The sequence below is a fragment of the Erinaceus europaeus genome, chromosome 19, assembly GCF_950295315.1.
Source record: "Erinaceus europaeus chromosome 19, mEriEur2.1, whole genome shotgun sequence".
Taxonomy (NCBI): Eukaryota; Metazoa; Chordata; class Mammalia; order Eulipotyphla; family Erinaceidae; genus Erinaceus; species Erinaceus europaeus.
In genome coordinates this window covers 24219828-24235067 of record NC_080180.1, presented here as the reverse complement: position 1 = coordinate 24235067, position 15240 = coordinate 24219828, and the positions used below count along the sequence as shown (strand labels likewise).

At 47.9% G+C, this 15240-nt stretch overlaps 1 long non-coding RNA gene across 1 annotated transcript; it reads right to left on the bottom strand.

The window, feature by feature from the left end:
- Positions 1 to 2573: 2573 nt before the first annotated feature.
- LOC132534730 (uncharacterized) lies at positions 2574 to 10719 on the bottom strand. Its single transcript, XR_009546439.1, has 3 exons — positions 10538 to 10719; positions 3207 to 3254; positions 2574 to 2603 (listed from the first exon to the last, which is right to left on the bottom strand). It is a non-coding gene; the product is annotated as an uncharacterized LOC132534730 (long non-coding RNA).
- Between the last annotated feature and the right edge of the window lie 4521 nt (positions 10720 to 15240).

Genomic DNA, 15240 nt, shown 5'->3' with positions numbered 1-15240 from the left:
GAGATTCTCCTAGCTAATGGCCTCTGCCCAGCTCCTGTGCTGACATTTACTTACTTGATTTCCACCCTTCCTGAGTGCTCTGCCTCCTTTGTGAGCAGAGCTTAAATTAGGCAGGATTTCAGGGCCAGTACCTTTTTATATTCAGTGTGGGGCTATTTGTTTATTTACTTATTTCAAGGGGAGGAGAAGAGCCTTGGAAATAGACCCTAGGAAATAGGGCCAATCAGTCTTGACACCTGCAGGTAAGTGCAGCCTTGTGACTTAGCTCTGTCCTAAAACGCCAGGTTATTCTGGGCTGCCTGCCTTTGTTTGCTTTAATCCTGGACCCCAGCCTGCTAATTTTGACAGGGACACGCTGTCTTTATTTCATCACCTAGAATTAGACCACAGCTGACAAAGCCCAAGCTCATTTTCACCAGAGAAAGAATCTGGGATGAATACATGACCTTCTTATCACCAGGCTTTCACGTTCAGAACTATAATTTAGAGCTGCCATCGCCCTGATGGCTTGCTTAGTTGCCATAATCTCAACACATCCTCGTTGCTCTCTCCTGGCTCTGAGATGTGAATATCTCTGCAGAGATGTGGGAAACGATGCTGAAAGGACTGGAGACTTGAAATGACTTCATCCTATCTGCTTCTCCGCATTTGTCTGTTCCTCGGTCTTTAACTCTTAATATGACAAAGAAGAGAGGGAAGCCAGCAGCCCTGCCCCCAAATATTTGCTTAGAGCAGATAGTCTACAAAGTGAGTTTTAAATTAACCTTCATTGGGGGATGGGCTATTTACATGTAGGCATCACTCTCCCTGCCCCCCAGGACAAACAGAGACAAGCGCGATGTCCTTTGGTCTAGGGCTATTGGCTCACATCCAGCAATCACCCAGGCATCTGTCACTTCAGTGAGCTGCTTGCTAGTGGCCTGTAATCTGTCTCCAGAGATCAGATTTACTTGATTCTTAATTATATTCTACTCCCAACCCCCTCCAGTCCCTTCACACACTCACACATTCCTCCTTAATTGGGCTGTAGCATCCTCTCACCAGCATTTTCAATGTGTGCTCAGCTCATGCTCTCCTCTCTGACAAGACAGCTGTCTCCTAGGGCCAGTATTCATTAGGTGTCAGTTCATCAGCCAGTGGTCATCAGGGCACCCTGCTCAGGACTGAAGGGCAGCTGTGCAGAGAACCTGGGACTCACAGGGACAACTATGGCAGAGAGATGGTGGATGAGACAGCTCATAGGGCCCACTGGCCATGGGAGCAAGAGCTGGTGAACAAAGGCAACCGCTCATCCAGGTGTTGCCTCTGCAGCTCAAAGCCTGCTGTCTGAGTTTCCGGAAACATCAGCATAGCTGGAGGCTCATTACCAACAAAATCAATAGGGCCTATGTGCAGACACCTCCTCCCCACACAGCCCTCCTCTGCTGCTTCTAGAGTTCTCATTCCCTTCCTCTCTGCCTGGGGAGAGGGTCAGGGAATAAGAGCAAAAAGAACATCTCCTATGTTCCAGACCTTCATGACTGCTTGACTGACTGCATAAATTTGCATAACAATCAGGTATAAACGACCTACCATAAGATGTAAAGGTGGGTGGTTTTGACAGATGGATAATCACAACCCTGTCTTTATAACCTCATAAAGGAACCCTCACATTAAATCTGTCTGACCTACACTGGGGCTATGGTTCCCTTTTATAGATGCAGAAATGAAGAAGCAGGAAGACAGCAATAAGAAAGGCGAACGCTACAGGGCAGAGACTCTGTTCTAAGCCCTGGACAACGATGACCTCATCTCCTCCTCTCTGAACCTCTCCAAGGCCCATTTTACAGATGAACAGACTTGCCCAAGATCACACAGTTAAATACTTGACATGGGGTTACTGGGTCTCAATTTACATTCTTACTCCAAGAGTGTCTTCTCAGGGAATTAAACATTTTTTTTCTAGTTTGATTTTTTTTCTTTTTTGCCTCCAGGGTTATTGCTGGGGCTCAGTGCCTTCACCACGAATCCACAGCTCCTGGAGGCTATTTTCCCTTTTCTTGCCCTTGTTTTTTTTTTTATCATTGTTGTGGTTATTATTGTTGTTATTGGTGTCATTGTTGTTGGATAGGACAGAGAGAAATGGAGAGAGAAGGGGAAGACAGAGAGGGGGGAAAAAGATAGATGTCTGCAGACCTGCTTCACCACTTGCGAAGTGACTCCCCTGCAGGTGGGGAGCCAGGGGCTCAAATTGGGATTATTTATTTATTTATTTATAAAAGGAGACATTAACAAAACCGTTGTATAGAAGGGGTATAACTCCACACAATTCCCACCACCAGATCTCTATATCTCATCCCCTCCCCTGATAGCTTTCCCATTCTCTATCTCTCTGGGAGTATGGACCCAAGGTCACTGTGGGATGCAGAAGGTGGAAGGTCTGGCTTCTGTAATTGCTTCCCTGCTGAACATGGGCGTTGACTGGTTGGTCCATACTCCCAGTCTGCCTCTCTCTTTCCCTAGTAGGGTGGGTTTCTGGGGAAGCGGAGCTCCAGGACACATAGGTGGGGCTGCCTGTCCAAGGAAGTCTGGTCGGCATCATGCTGGCATCTGGAACCTGGTGGCTGAAAAGAGAGTTAACATACAAAGCCAAACAAAGTGTTGAACAGTTATGGATCTAAAGGCTGGAATAGTGCAGATGAAGTGTTGGGGGGGTACTCACTGCAGACTATTGTGTACTTTTGCTTTCAGGTATATATTTTGCCCTAGTTTATGGATACGTGTGAACATATGCTCCATCTCAGGGGACCTGGTCTATATCTAGGTTTTGGGACTTTGTTAGGAAGTGAACCACCTGGAATGGAACTAGAGAATACTATGAAAGGAGAGGTCTCAGCTGAGCAATGAAGCTGAAGGGTTGTCATTCCACACCTGAGGTCTCTGGGCACAGTCTGAAGTAAAGCACACTAAAGTGGCACTCGTTGTGTTGATTAGATTGTGATCAGCGGATGCAATATTATTTGATATGAATTGAGAGAAGCATGCAGGAAAGTGTGCCCCACCCTAAAGTTCCAGGACTGGGGAAAATATAGGCTCTATAGTGGAAACGTGAGGTTTCTGCTATCTTAGGGTTCAAGAAGACAGTGGATAGTTATTGTTATCATCACATTATTTGTTAATTGGGTTAACTTTGAAAAATCCCTTTGTTAGGATTTGCTGTACAATACCCAACATCTTGCTGTGCCACCGGTTGCTTCTGTTCTCCCTGGTCTAGGCTTTTGAGAGAGTCAACATATCAAAGACTCAGCCTATGTATTAAAATTTTTCCCCTCTCATATTAATTAAATATTGATTTATATGACTACAGTTTAATAGGAGTGTACATAAATGCCATTCCCGCCACAAAAAGACTGTGTCCCATCCCACCCACCCACCAACCCCACCCCTGTCTCCCTGGGAAGCCTCCACCCTTCCCCTCACCACAGGGATTTTACTTTGGTGCCCTACTCTAGATTTAGTCAAATCCTGCTTTTAGTTTCCCTTTCTGTTCTTCTTTCTCAACTTCTGTTGATGAGTGGGATCATCCCATACTCATCTTTATCTTTCTGACTTAGCTCACTTAACATAATTCCTTCTAGCTCCATCCAAGATGGGTCAGAGAAGGTGGGTTCATTGTTCTTAATAGCTGCATAGTATTCCATTGTGTATATATACAACAGCTTTCTCAGCCACTCATCTGCTGTTGGGCACCTGGGTTGCTTCCAGGTTTTAGCTATTATGAATTGTGCTGCTATGAACATAGGTGTACACATATCTTTTTGGTTGGGCGCTTAACCTGCTGTGCCCGCCCCACCTGCCTAGTTTGATTTTCTTTCTTTTCATGTATACTTTTCTTCTTTGTTTATTAGTTTTTCTTTCTTAAAAAAAATATTTTTATTTATTACTGAGTAGAGACAGAAATTGAGAGGGGAGGAGGAGATAGGAAGAGAGACACCTGCAGCCCTACTTCACCACTTGTGAAGCTATCCCCTGCAGGTGGGGACCAGGGGCTTGAACCTGTGTCCTTGTACACTGTAATATGTGCTCTTAACCAGGTGTGCCACCGCCTGGCCCCTGTTTATTAGTTTTTCTAATTTGTTTATTTATAAGAGAAGTGGGAAGACTGAAAGAGACAGAGCACTACTCTGGCATATGTGGAGCCAGGGAATGAACTTGGGACCTCAGACTTGAGATCTAACACTTTGTCCACTGTGCCACCTTCTTTTAGTTTGTATTGAGATAGCGATGGCCTAAAGACTGTATATAGGAAAGGAAAGTAAGACAGTCCACTTTGTGCACACTTTGCCATCTATGTAACCCAGGCTCAAGCCTGGCCTCCAGTGTACTGGAGGAAGCTTCAGTGCTGTGATGTCCTTCCCCTTCTCTGTCAGTCCCTATCTCTATCTCGACTCTCTCTTTCTAACCGAAAAAAAAAAAAAATCAGCCTGGAGCAGTGAAGCTCCAGCAACAACAACAAAAAAATAAAGAAAAATAAAGAAAATAGAGAAGGAAAGATGATATATACATAGTACACACACACACACACACACACACACATTAGAAGTTAAATTTTCTTTACTCCAAAGAGATATTCCACTAGAATCACAGCTCAGAGGCACAGAAAGAAGTCACATTCTGCCCCCCTTAAACTCCCAAAGTCTGTCTTGCTCTGATGTCACAGACAGAAAAAGATATACTTAAAAAAAAAGCAGTCCAGACACCAAGTTACAGATGCTACCATGACTCCATACCGACTTCTCTGGACAGATGACCTCACCAATGTGTCCTGGACCCTTGCATCTCCAGAGCTCTGGTCCACTAGGGAGAGATAGAAACAGGCTGGGAGTATCAATTGACCTGTTAATGCCCATGTTCAGCGGAGAAACAATTACAGAAGCCAGAACTCCTGCCTTCTGCACCCCAAAAACAACCTTGATCCATACCCCTAGTGGGGAAGAAGTGATAGGATAAAGATAAGAGGACTCTGAATTTAGCTCCATCAGCACCCAGAGAGAGAGAGAAGGAAAAGAAGAGGGACTTATAGAGGTAGTTATGATGTCATGAGTGCCTTGGAGAGGAAGAAAGTATTGAATAAGAAAAAAAGGGGGGGCAACTATGTATAAATGGACAGATAGTTGTAGATAAGATGGCTGGCCCATGTCTACAACCTCAAGGGAACTGTGGTGAATTGCAGTGGGGAGAGTGAAGATTCAGAACTCTGGTGGTGGGAATGGTATGGATTCAAACCCCTGTGGACATGTAATTCTGTAATATAAAAAATAAATAAATAAAAGCAGTGAAACGATGGCCTTTTCATCTGAGAAACTTTCATGAACTCCTTCGAGCAAAGTGGCCCAAATTGCCTCAGAGGGTCAGTTTGATCCAACTAAACAAACCAGGCTTTGCCACCAGGGTTGGGCATCTCTGAGGGTGCTGCCCCTTTCTCTGAGTGTTAGAAGGCAAACTCCTGAGGTGGCTAGCTGAGAAACTGAAACAAGATGGTCAGACCACTCCTCTGCCTTTACCCATAACTCCACAGGGCAGGAGAGGCTTCAGTTGTTGGGTGAGGGCTTCAGTGGATATTTGCCCTTTACATAAACACCTGTGCTGTGCTGCATTCGAGAGCCCCTTTCCCTCTTTCTTCTATGTCTCCCTAAATCCTTTTGTTGGCTAGTTTCCATGGCCGTGTGTGTGTGTGTGTGTGTGTGTGTGTGTGTGTGTGTGCACGCGCTCTCTCTCTCTCTCTCATCCCTTCAGTCTCTCTCCTTACAGAGTGACCCTGTAGCTAAGACTGTGGAGCGAGAGGTGACAAAACACAGTGAGTCAGCTGAAGTCCTCTTGATGGGGGTCATGCTTCCTAGGGCTCTGGAGTCCCCCAGGATTCTCACATTCAGGGTGTGCCCTTTTGCATGGGGGCTTGCTGCACCCCAATTCCTAGGTCAGAGACAACTGCAGTGGTCTCTCTCAGCACTGGGGGAAGCCCTCAGGGCCCTGGGACCCTGCCTTCACTGTTCCCAGCCTGCTCCCAGGAAGAGCTTTCCAGATGACCCGTGCCCAGGCTCTTCAGCTCCCACTCTCCTCTGTTGCTGCTGATAACACTTGATTCCTTCTTTCCTCCCTGGCCAGGTGAGTTTTACTTCAGTCCATCTCTGCAGGGCCTATGCTTCTGGGGTGATGGGCAGTGGTGTCCCCAAGCACATACAGGCCAGCATGGGGCTGGGGAGCTGAAGGTCTCTAAGCACCTTGCCTCCTCAGCCCAGCCTCTTGGCCCTATAGGCCAAGGCTCCTTCCATCAGTATGTAATCCAGCTCAACTTCAAAGGTCACTGCTAGGGCTCAGACTGGCCAGCTTCCAGTTACTATCCAGAACTTCTGGATCCAGGTCTGAATTCAGTTCAACTCACTGAATGTCAGCTATGTACAGGGACCTGTGCTTAGTATCTGGGTATTCAGACTTCAGGGCCTGGTAAGCTGGATTTCACACCCTGTTCTGGCTCTGGGTCATAGACATGTCACTTGTTTAAGTCTCAGCTTCTTCATCTGCAAATGGACAATCTTGACAAGATGATAGAAACCTACCAAACTTCCAGCAGCTCATGATCAGAAATAATTACTATATGTTTATGATTATTAAATTTATATGACATTCAGACTATATAAAGCATATGAACATCCCGGCACAGGATTCTGAATACCGGTCATGGTTGTTATCATGCAAGGCCATCCTTAATGTAAACACCTACAGATAAAGTTCCCTGGAAACAAGGGAGAGGTTGCTCTTGGGTCTGAGGCTCTCAGAAGAGGTGGCACTGAGGCTGAGCAGTAGAGAACAAGCAGGCTCTGTCTCAAGGTGTGAACTTGGGAAAGGAAAGGCTGCTGGTGTCAGCTTAAAACAATGTGGCTGGAGCCCAGGCAGTGGCCTGGCTGAGAGGCTAGGCTGGACTTTGGGGGGCATGGGCCAAGTTTAGGGTATCATACTGTAATTATTGTAGTCATCAGCCCAGCACTTTGAGGAGAGGTGGTGTGAATGGGACCCCAAGCGGGAGACTCAAGATTTGGGGCCATGTCTTCCCTGATGTTCAAACTGACTGAGGACTCTGAGGCCCCTCTCCTCACTTCTCAGGTTGTCTTCCCATTTTTAATTAATTTTTATTTTACTTTATTTTATTTTCTATAGAGACAGAGAGGAATTGAGAAGAAAGGGTGAGAGAGATGAGAGAGATTGAGATCTGCAGCACTGCTCATGAAACTTCCACCCTGCAGGTGGGGACCAGGGGCTTGAACCCAGGTCTTTGCACATGTATATTCTATAGTGCCACTTTCCTGACCCTGTCTTCCTGCTTTTAAGGGGAGTGATAAAGCTTGATTTATCTTATAGTCTACTGTAATTGTTAGCAATGGCATATGAATTCGTAGTTACAAATCAGTATGTAAAATGCAAAGTACTGTTCTTCAAGATAAAAGAGAACTAGAGTAGGCTCCAGGGGAAAGAGAGGGAATACATCATTTCACAAGGCTCAGATGAAAATCCTCCAGCATGCCTGACTCATCGTAGTGCATGAAGGAATGATCTCCCCCAGAACAGACTGATTGTCTGACTCATTCATTCATTCAACAACTGCTGGAGTCCCCAGTGCCTGCCTGGCACTAGGCTGGGGAATGGGAAGAGTGTAAGACAAATAGCTTTTCCCAAACACTCAAAAGCAATTCAGGGAATGGGTACCCTAAGGGATCCCTGTCCCCCCTATGCCAGCAATTTGCACCCCACTGACAGTCTTCCTGCTGTTGGACATTTTTAGTTGATTTTAGGCTTCCCAAACACACACTAGCCTCCAGCCCCCAATCCTAAAAGAACTGAAAGCACTTCCTCTCTGCCCTCTGCTGGTGGGAAGCTGTGCAGTGAACAGTTCAATATTCTTTGCTAAAGAAACCAAGGCACTTTTCCTGAGCTGAAACAAAGTGCCTTCATGTTTTAAAAGGAAGGGATGTGTAATTAACACCTTAGCATTCTATCAGAGCCATGCTGGAGGTTTTCTATTTAAATGCAAATGGAATCTTCCTGATGGAAAACTAATAGGTGATGAAAATAGATAGCCAGCACCATTTGCCCTGCTGAGGCAACAGGCAGGAGGAGGGAGGTGGAACTGGGTGGAGGGATCACTGTTGCCATGTTGCTGACTTGCCGCCTGTAACCCACTGTCCCCTACCTAAAGTCAGGCTCAGAGGCTGAAGAAGCAGGTGAGGGCTGGGTGCCTGAAGTCCCAGTCTCCATCCCCTTCTCTGCTCCTGGTGAGTCCTCATTGGATAGCTAGCAGTCACCTTAGAGTCATGGTGGCCTGGAGAGAATCTGGGCTTAGCAGTCAAGCAGACCTGGGTTGGAATCCAGATTCCTCTGCTAAATGGCAATATGAGTGTGGGCGAGTCCCCTAGTCTTTACTAGCCTCTGTGCTATCATAATGGAAGTGGCTATTAGTGCTTTCCAAGGATTGTTATAAAGGACATACTATAAATGGGCCATGTATACAGAAAGTGCTCAATAAATTAATGTTAGCCGCTGTCCACTGCCTCTAGATCTTGCTGTGCCACCTCAACATGTCCAGAAGAGGAGGCAACAGGTGATCAAAGCAGGTTGAGAGGTACACAAACATGGCCCGGTGGTGAATGGATCACACAGTCTTAAAGCGACTCTGCTCCAAACAGCAGGAAAGTGGCCACAGACAACACATAAATGAGTGAGTGTGGCTGGTCTCCAGAACTTGATTTCTAGACACCAAAATGTGAATTTCATGTGATTTTTACGTGTCACAAACTTTATTTTTCTTCTTTTGGATAGAGATAGAGAGACAGAGAAAAAGAGACCACAACACCACAACTTCTTTCAGTCAGGTAGGGGCCTGGCTGAAACCTGGGTCGCGCACATGGCATAGCACTGCACTCACTATCCAAGTGCGCTATGTCACCAGCCACAAAGCCTTTTCCTTTCGATAGTTTTCTCTGGTGAGGAAAACTATTCTTAGCTCACAGGTCAGGCAAGCAGGAGTGAGAGCAGCATTTGGTCCCAGCAGGTCCCTGTTTGCCTATGACCTGGGCATTCCAAGGAGCCTTGGAACATAACTCCTGAGGCTGTGGTCAGGGATATGAATGCCACTGGTGGAAGAAAATACCCTTTTCCAGATCTTAACTGCAAGGACAAAAGGACACATAGGACCTCTGGCCATGGCCTCAGCTGGGATGTCAATCACCAGGAAGGAGAGAGAGGTGTCATTCTACTTCTTGTCCAGTGATGCCCAAGAAAGGATCAGAGCCTCCTGGGCACTAAGCAGGGTCAGCCATGTCCTGGTGGCAGGCTAAGGCCTGGCTTCTCACTCTCTCCTCAGCTGGGAAAGCAGTGCAGCCTCTCTAAGCTCTGCGGGCCTCCTCACCTGGGGTGCCTGCTGATGAGGGCATTCCACTCTCTAACTCACTCAAGGTCTGGCCTGGGTCTCCCCTCTCATGGGCTCTCACTTCTATGCTTGAGCACATGCACAGCCCAGTAAGTCTCCCCACCCCCCAGCACAGAGAGAACGCAGGTCACAGCTCCAGATGGCAAACTTGCTGCCTTGGCAGATTGCCCGTGCCCTGTGGGAGGAGTGGGCAGGAGCAGGGCACTGCAGTCCCGACCCCCTTCTTGCCCAGTCCCCTGCCTGTCCCCTCTCCAGAACCTCAGGGAAGGAGGGTATGCATGCTTGCACATGCCTATGAGGATGTGTGTGCACATGAGCATGGGGGCGGGATACAGGGAGCCAGAGGCAGAGCAAAGGCACTAGGTACCTCTGTAGAGGTCCTGCCACTGTAGGGGACACCCCTTCCAGTGCAGGTGAGCTACAGCTGCCTCATTGCCCCTTCCCATCCATTTCCCAGGAGGGAGGCTGAAGGAGCAGGCACAGGTGAGAAGCAAGGCTGCTGTTAGGATCCTCCAGGTTTGGGAAGAAGGGTGAGGCAGAGGGAGGTGACCACCCTGCTCCCTGGCTGTAGAGACTCTTGCTGAGTGGCATCTCTTGCCATTTCAGTGTGTGGGTCCCCTGTCCCCCTTTCTAGCTACACAGGCCAGAGCCTGGGATCCCACTGAACCTCAGGTTCAGACAAAATTAGGCAGAGGCAAGGAAATAGCATGGGGCACGTCTCCTAAAAAGCAGGCAGCAACAATCAAAGAGAAGCCAGTGATTGTTACTTACTCAGAGAGCAAGTAGGAGGGCTCCCTAGGGAGTGGTCCCTTCTCTCCTGGTGGAGCAGCACAGCCCTGAACCTGCGCCCGGTAATACAGCTTTGCTCCAGCTAGGATGCTGAACTCCAGCAGGAGGTGAGCAAAAGAGCCTCTGGCTAAGCCTGCAGAGCTCTGGGGGCCTGGGCTGTGGGTCAGAGCCCGGATCCTAGGAGGTCTCTAGTCACAGCCCAGAGCACCCCCCATCCTTGCCAGCAACCCCCCCTCCGCCCCCCCCCCCAACACACACTCAGCCTCCGCACCCATCTGCCAGTCTCACCTTCGGGTTTCCCAGCTGGAGCCGCAGGGCTGCTGTGTAAATCACGCAGGGCCTCCTTCGCTCTGCCAGACCTCCAACTCTTTTTAATTATGAAGAATAGAGGCTACTGCTAGCTCTGGGAATGGCAATATTAACTAATTAATGGATATTTAAAGAGCCGTGTTAGAGTGGTCTGTGGTGGCCTTCCCCAGCCTGCACCCCATTATTGGGTACACCTACAGGGTCTTCTCCACCTCATCCACCACCCTCCCCCCCCCAACCCCCCTCAGGAAAGCGCTGCTGTTGTCTTCAGGACAAGGGTGGAGGACAGTCTCCACTCCCACCCCATGGCCCCAGTGCCCTGACAAGCCCAGTCTGGTGACTTGGTTCAAAAGGACACATTTTAAGCTTTACAGAGAGGACTGAATTCTGGCTAGTTTGTACTAGCCTGGCAGAAGGTGGAGAGCAACAGGCACCCCAGAAAAGTCAAAAGTTGACCCAAAAGGAAGCGTGACTAGGAGAGTGCCAGGAAGGAGTTGATTTATTAGTAACAAGCTCCATGAGGACTAGCTGTGAGAAATGAGGGTAGGGGCAGCTTCAGGGAGTAGGAGAGGGGCAGCATAAAGACCCTCCTGATGATGGGGTCCCAGGTAACTGGCAGTGCCTAGGAGAGCCAACAGTTTCCCAGCCATGTGAGTTTGCACTAGCAGAAGAAGGTGGGGTTGTCTGTCCAGGAATCTGCTTTGTCACCATGTTTAAAATGTTCCTTCCCTTGAGGGATGGTGGTGGCCATGTGCAAGGACCCAGGTTCCAAGAACTGGTTCAAAGCCCTGCTCCCTTCCTGCAGGGGAGACACTTCAAGAGCAGTAAAGCAGGTCTTTAAGTGTCTATTTTTCTCTCTCCTTTTCTATCTTCCCCTTCCCTCTCAGTTTCTCTGTCTGACAAAATACAATAGAAGGGTGGCAATAATAATAACAACAGTTCCTTCCCTAAGGTGGACCTTGTGATGGAGAAGACCCCAACTGAGAGAGACCTTAAGTGGGTGTCTTCATCTTCCCTCCTTTTCCAGATGTCAGAGTAGAAACAGTTTGCCAGAAATGCACAGTCCAGTTTTGATAAAATCAAGGTCTCATGACACCTTGCCCATGCCTTTCCTATTTCTAGACTCCCAGGGGAGTGACACCAACGCTTGAGCCCAGGCTGCTGTGTTAAGGGGCTGAATCCTCGTGAACAGGAAATTCTTCCTTGTTTAGAACCCAGGTCTGCAGGTTTTATTACAAGTCCCATTTCCTCTTCTCACTTCCTCAGCAGACACAGGAGCAGCCAAGGTTGCCCAGAGGCAGCTTCCCTTCCTGACATCCTCATTATTCTGCACCTGAACTGGCAGAGGAATGTGCCTCTTTCCATTCCTTTCCTCTCTAAACTGTGTGGCTCCCAAGCCTGAAAGCCCTCTACCTCTGCCACCCATTTTTGGAATCAACTTTTTTTTCTTTTATTTGGTAGGAAAGAGAGAAATTGAGAGGCAAGAGAGAGATAGAGAGGGAAAGAGCAAAAGAGATACCTGCAGCATTGCTTTACTGCTCATGAAACTTCTCCCCTCAGCCCCAACCCTCTTCCCTCACATCCAGGCACAGGTGGGGATCAAGGGTTTGAACTCCAGTCCTTGTGCATAGTAATATGTGTATTCAAACAGATGTGCCACCACCCAGCCCCCTAGAATCCATCTCCTTTCCTCCTTCCTTCCTTCCTGTCTCCTTCCCTTCCTTTTATTGCCACTAGGGTTATCTCTGGCGCTTGATGCCAGCACTATGAGTCCACAGTTCCTGGTGGCCTCTTTTTCCTTTTTTTCTATTGTTTTTATTTGATAAGACAGAGTGAAATTGGGGGGGGAGATAGACTGGGAGACAAAAAGAGAGACATCTGAAGACATGTTTCACCACTTGTAAAGTATCTTGCCTGCAGGTGGGGAGCTGAGGCTCAAACCTGGGTCCCTGCACATGGCAATGTGTGCTCTGCTGGGCTGATGTATTTCAACCCCTCCAGGATGCAGGTACCAGGCTGGACTCTGGAAGAGGAAGGGGCCGGTGGGTAGTAGAAATCAGTTCTATAGAGATCAAGGCTGTCCATGTGGGCAAGTGGAGGGAAGCCCTAGTATCTGAAGTTATTTGAAGGATCCCAGACCACCACCATGAAGGAAGCAACACCACATGGTCAGATGCAGATTATAGTCCACTGCTGGCTCTGAGTTATGTTGTCTTCTGTGGGGCCCACCTGAGCCCTAAATCTTAGGAGGAGGCCCTAAGGAGACCCCATGCCAGGGGAGGAATCTGCTTCTCTCTGGGTCTGCTGGCAGCCTAGCCAATGAATAATCATCTCTCCACCCCAGAGCACAGCCCAGGCCATGGGGAGGACTAAGAAGGTGATTATCTACAGAAGGGCACAGCTGTTCTGATTAGAGTACAGTGAGGCTGGAGCAGAGATTACACTGATTGTGGAGGAAAAACACCCTGTCCAGGAAGCAGGCCCAGAGGTGGCTGGACACAGATGAGGGGTCTACCCTGTGAAACAGGCACTGTGGTTGGGGTCCACTGGCCTAAAGATACTAAGTGCACAGTGACTCAATGCCACAAAGGGAGGACAGAAAATTGCCCTCTGCTGAGTTGACACAATGCCTGGGAACAATGCCTACTGATCCCTCCCACACATTCCAGTTAGTAGACTTTTCACCCCTTTTCCACACGAGGAAACAGATTCTTGGGACATAGGTGACTTATTCAAGTTCTCATAGCCAGAGGTGACCGAGCCAGGATTCAGGCACATAATCCACACACTCTCCCACTACCCTGTGGCCTATGTGACATCTGTAGAAAGAATCACAAGGAGGAGTTGATCTGGCATGGGATGGAAGGCTCCCCTTATGTCCCTCTAGTCAGCATGGCACCCCAGTGTTCCAGCAAAATTCACTGACAGGAAGATGAGTTGTATTTATAAGAAGCTGCCACAGCATCTAATAACTAAATAATCCCCCCCCACCAAGTCCCCCCAAATGTGTCCTCCAGCTGGAATACCACCCATCCCTTAAGACTACATGCATTCACTCCAGAGGCAGGGTAGTGGCACGTTTGGCTAAGCACACATGTTAATGTATAAGGACCCTGTCTCTGGTCCCCACCTGCAGGGGGAAGCTTCATAAATGGTGATGCAGTGCTGCAGATGTTTCTCTGTCTCTCCCCGTCTCTATCTCCCTTGCACCTCTTAATTTCTGATTCTAGCCAAACAATAAATAAATAAAGACTAATTAAAAAAGACTCCATACATTCACTCCATCCATAGCCTGCCAGGATTACTGGGAAGAAACTGTCCTCCCCACCCCTACCCTCAGCTTCTCTGTCTCCTACCACAGGGGCTGGAGGAAACAGTCTGTGCAAAATACCTAATAAATTCAGCCACTACTGAGTGAACTGGGCATTTAAAATTTTTTTAATTCATTCACTTAATTTAGATAAATTGAGTGAGAAGGGAGTACCAAAGGGACCAGGGGCTTGAACACAGGGTATGTTGCAACATGTGTGCTCTACTGGGTGTGCTACCACCTGGCCCAAGAACTGGTCATTTTATTGTGTGCAAGTAAGATGGTGGGAAACCCAAAGAGTGATTTTTTTCTGGGACTAGCACCCCTTTATTGTTCTCTGAAACATGGCTATCACAGTCACTAAACTACAGCACCAAATGCTCTATCTCTGGAAGCTTCCCAAGCACTCCCTTCTCCCACCCCAACACCCCCCAGGTCACCTTATAACTGAAGCAAAAAGTCAAGTGTTTTTCAAGAGAAAAGAGAGATAGATGCAGACCTGGTGTGATGGTCTTAAAGGGTTTCAGTTGGCACAAGCACAATTTTCCTGATGCAGAGAGCAATGGAGAGTCAGAGGTCATGGAATCTTAAGTGGCAGTTGCTAAATTACAGGCTTCTTCAAAGTGCACTCAGTCAGAGGACTAAAGGATGTCACCCAGCTGGGAAGCCGAGGTCTTGGGGAATGAGTGAGGGAGATGGAAGGAGGCCAGGGCTTCCAAAACTAGCATGTAGGCATGGCCTGGAAGGCCTTCTGTGCTTGTACTTGTCCAACGGTCTGAATCCCACAAGAGGTCTTCCAAGCGGGTGGTGCTTGCGAAACTGAGCATCTGACTGAGTGGGGGCCCGTTCTGGGGCTTCCAGCCCTGTCCCCCTCTTCTGCCTGTGGCAATGGGGACAGGATAGCCACTTGAACTCTTTGAATATCTGAGATTCTTCTGTGTACCTGGACACAAAACCAGAAGCCAGATGAAGTGGAGAAGTTTGAATCCTTACTAATGCGGCCTTTCATTTGTGACTTTACTGTGACAAAGTGGAAGAACACTGAGCCTGGATTCACAAACTAGATTCACCCTACTCACTTTGCATGGACATGAATGAGCCACCTTGTTTTTCTAAGTCTTGGAGTTCTCCTCTGTAAACAATGACGCCCGCACCTACTAGCAAATTTTCCTTGGGTTGTTTTAGGATTGTGACAGAATACATAAACGAAACTTTTTTTCAATGTTTTATTAGGAAAATAATCTATAAGATTATGGGTACAATTTCTCATGCTTCCATGTCAGTGTCTGTGCACTGAAAATCCATTGACAACTTAGGTTCTTGCATACCACTGTGAATTGGGTCTCAGTGCCCACTCAACTCCCTTCTCCAA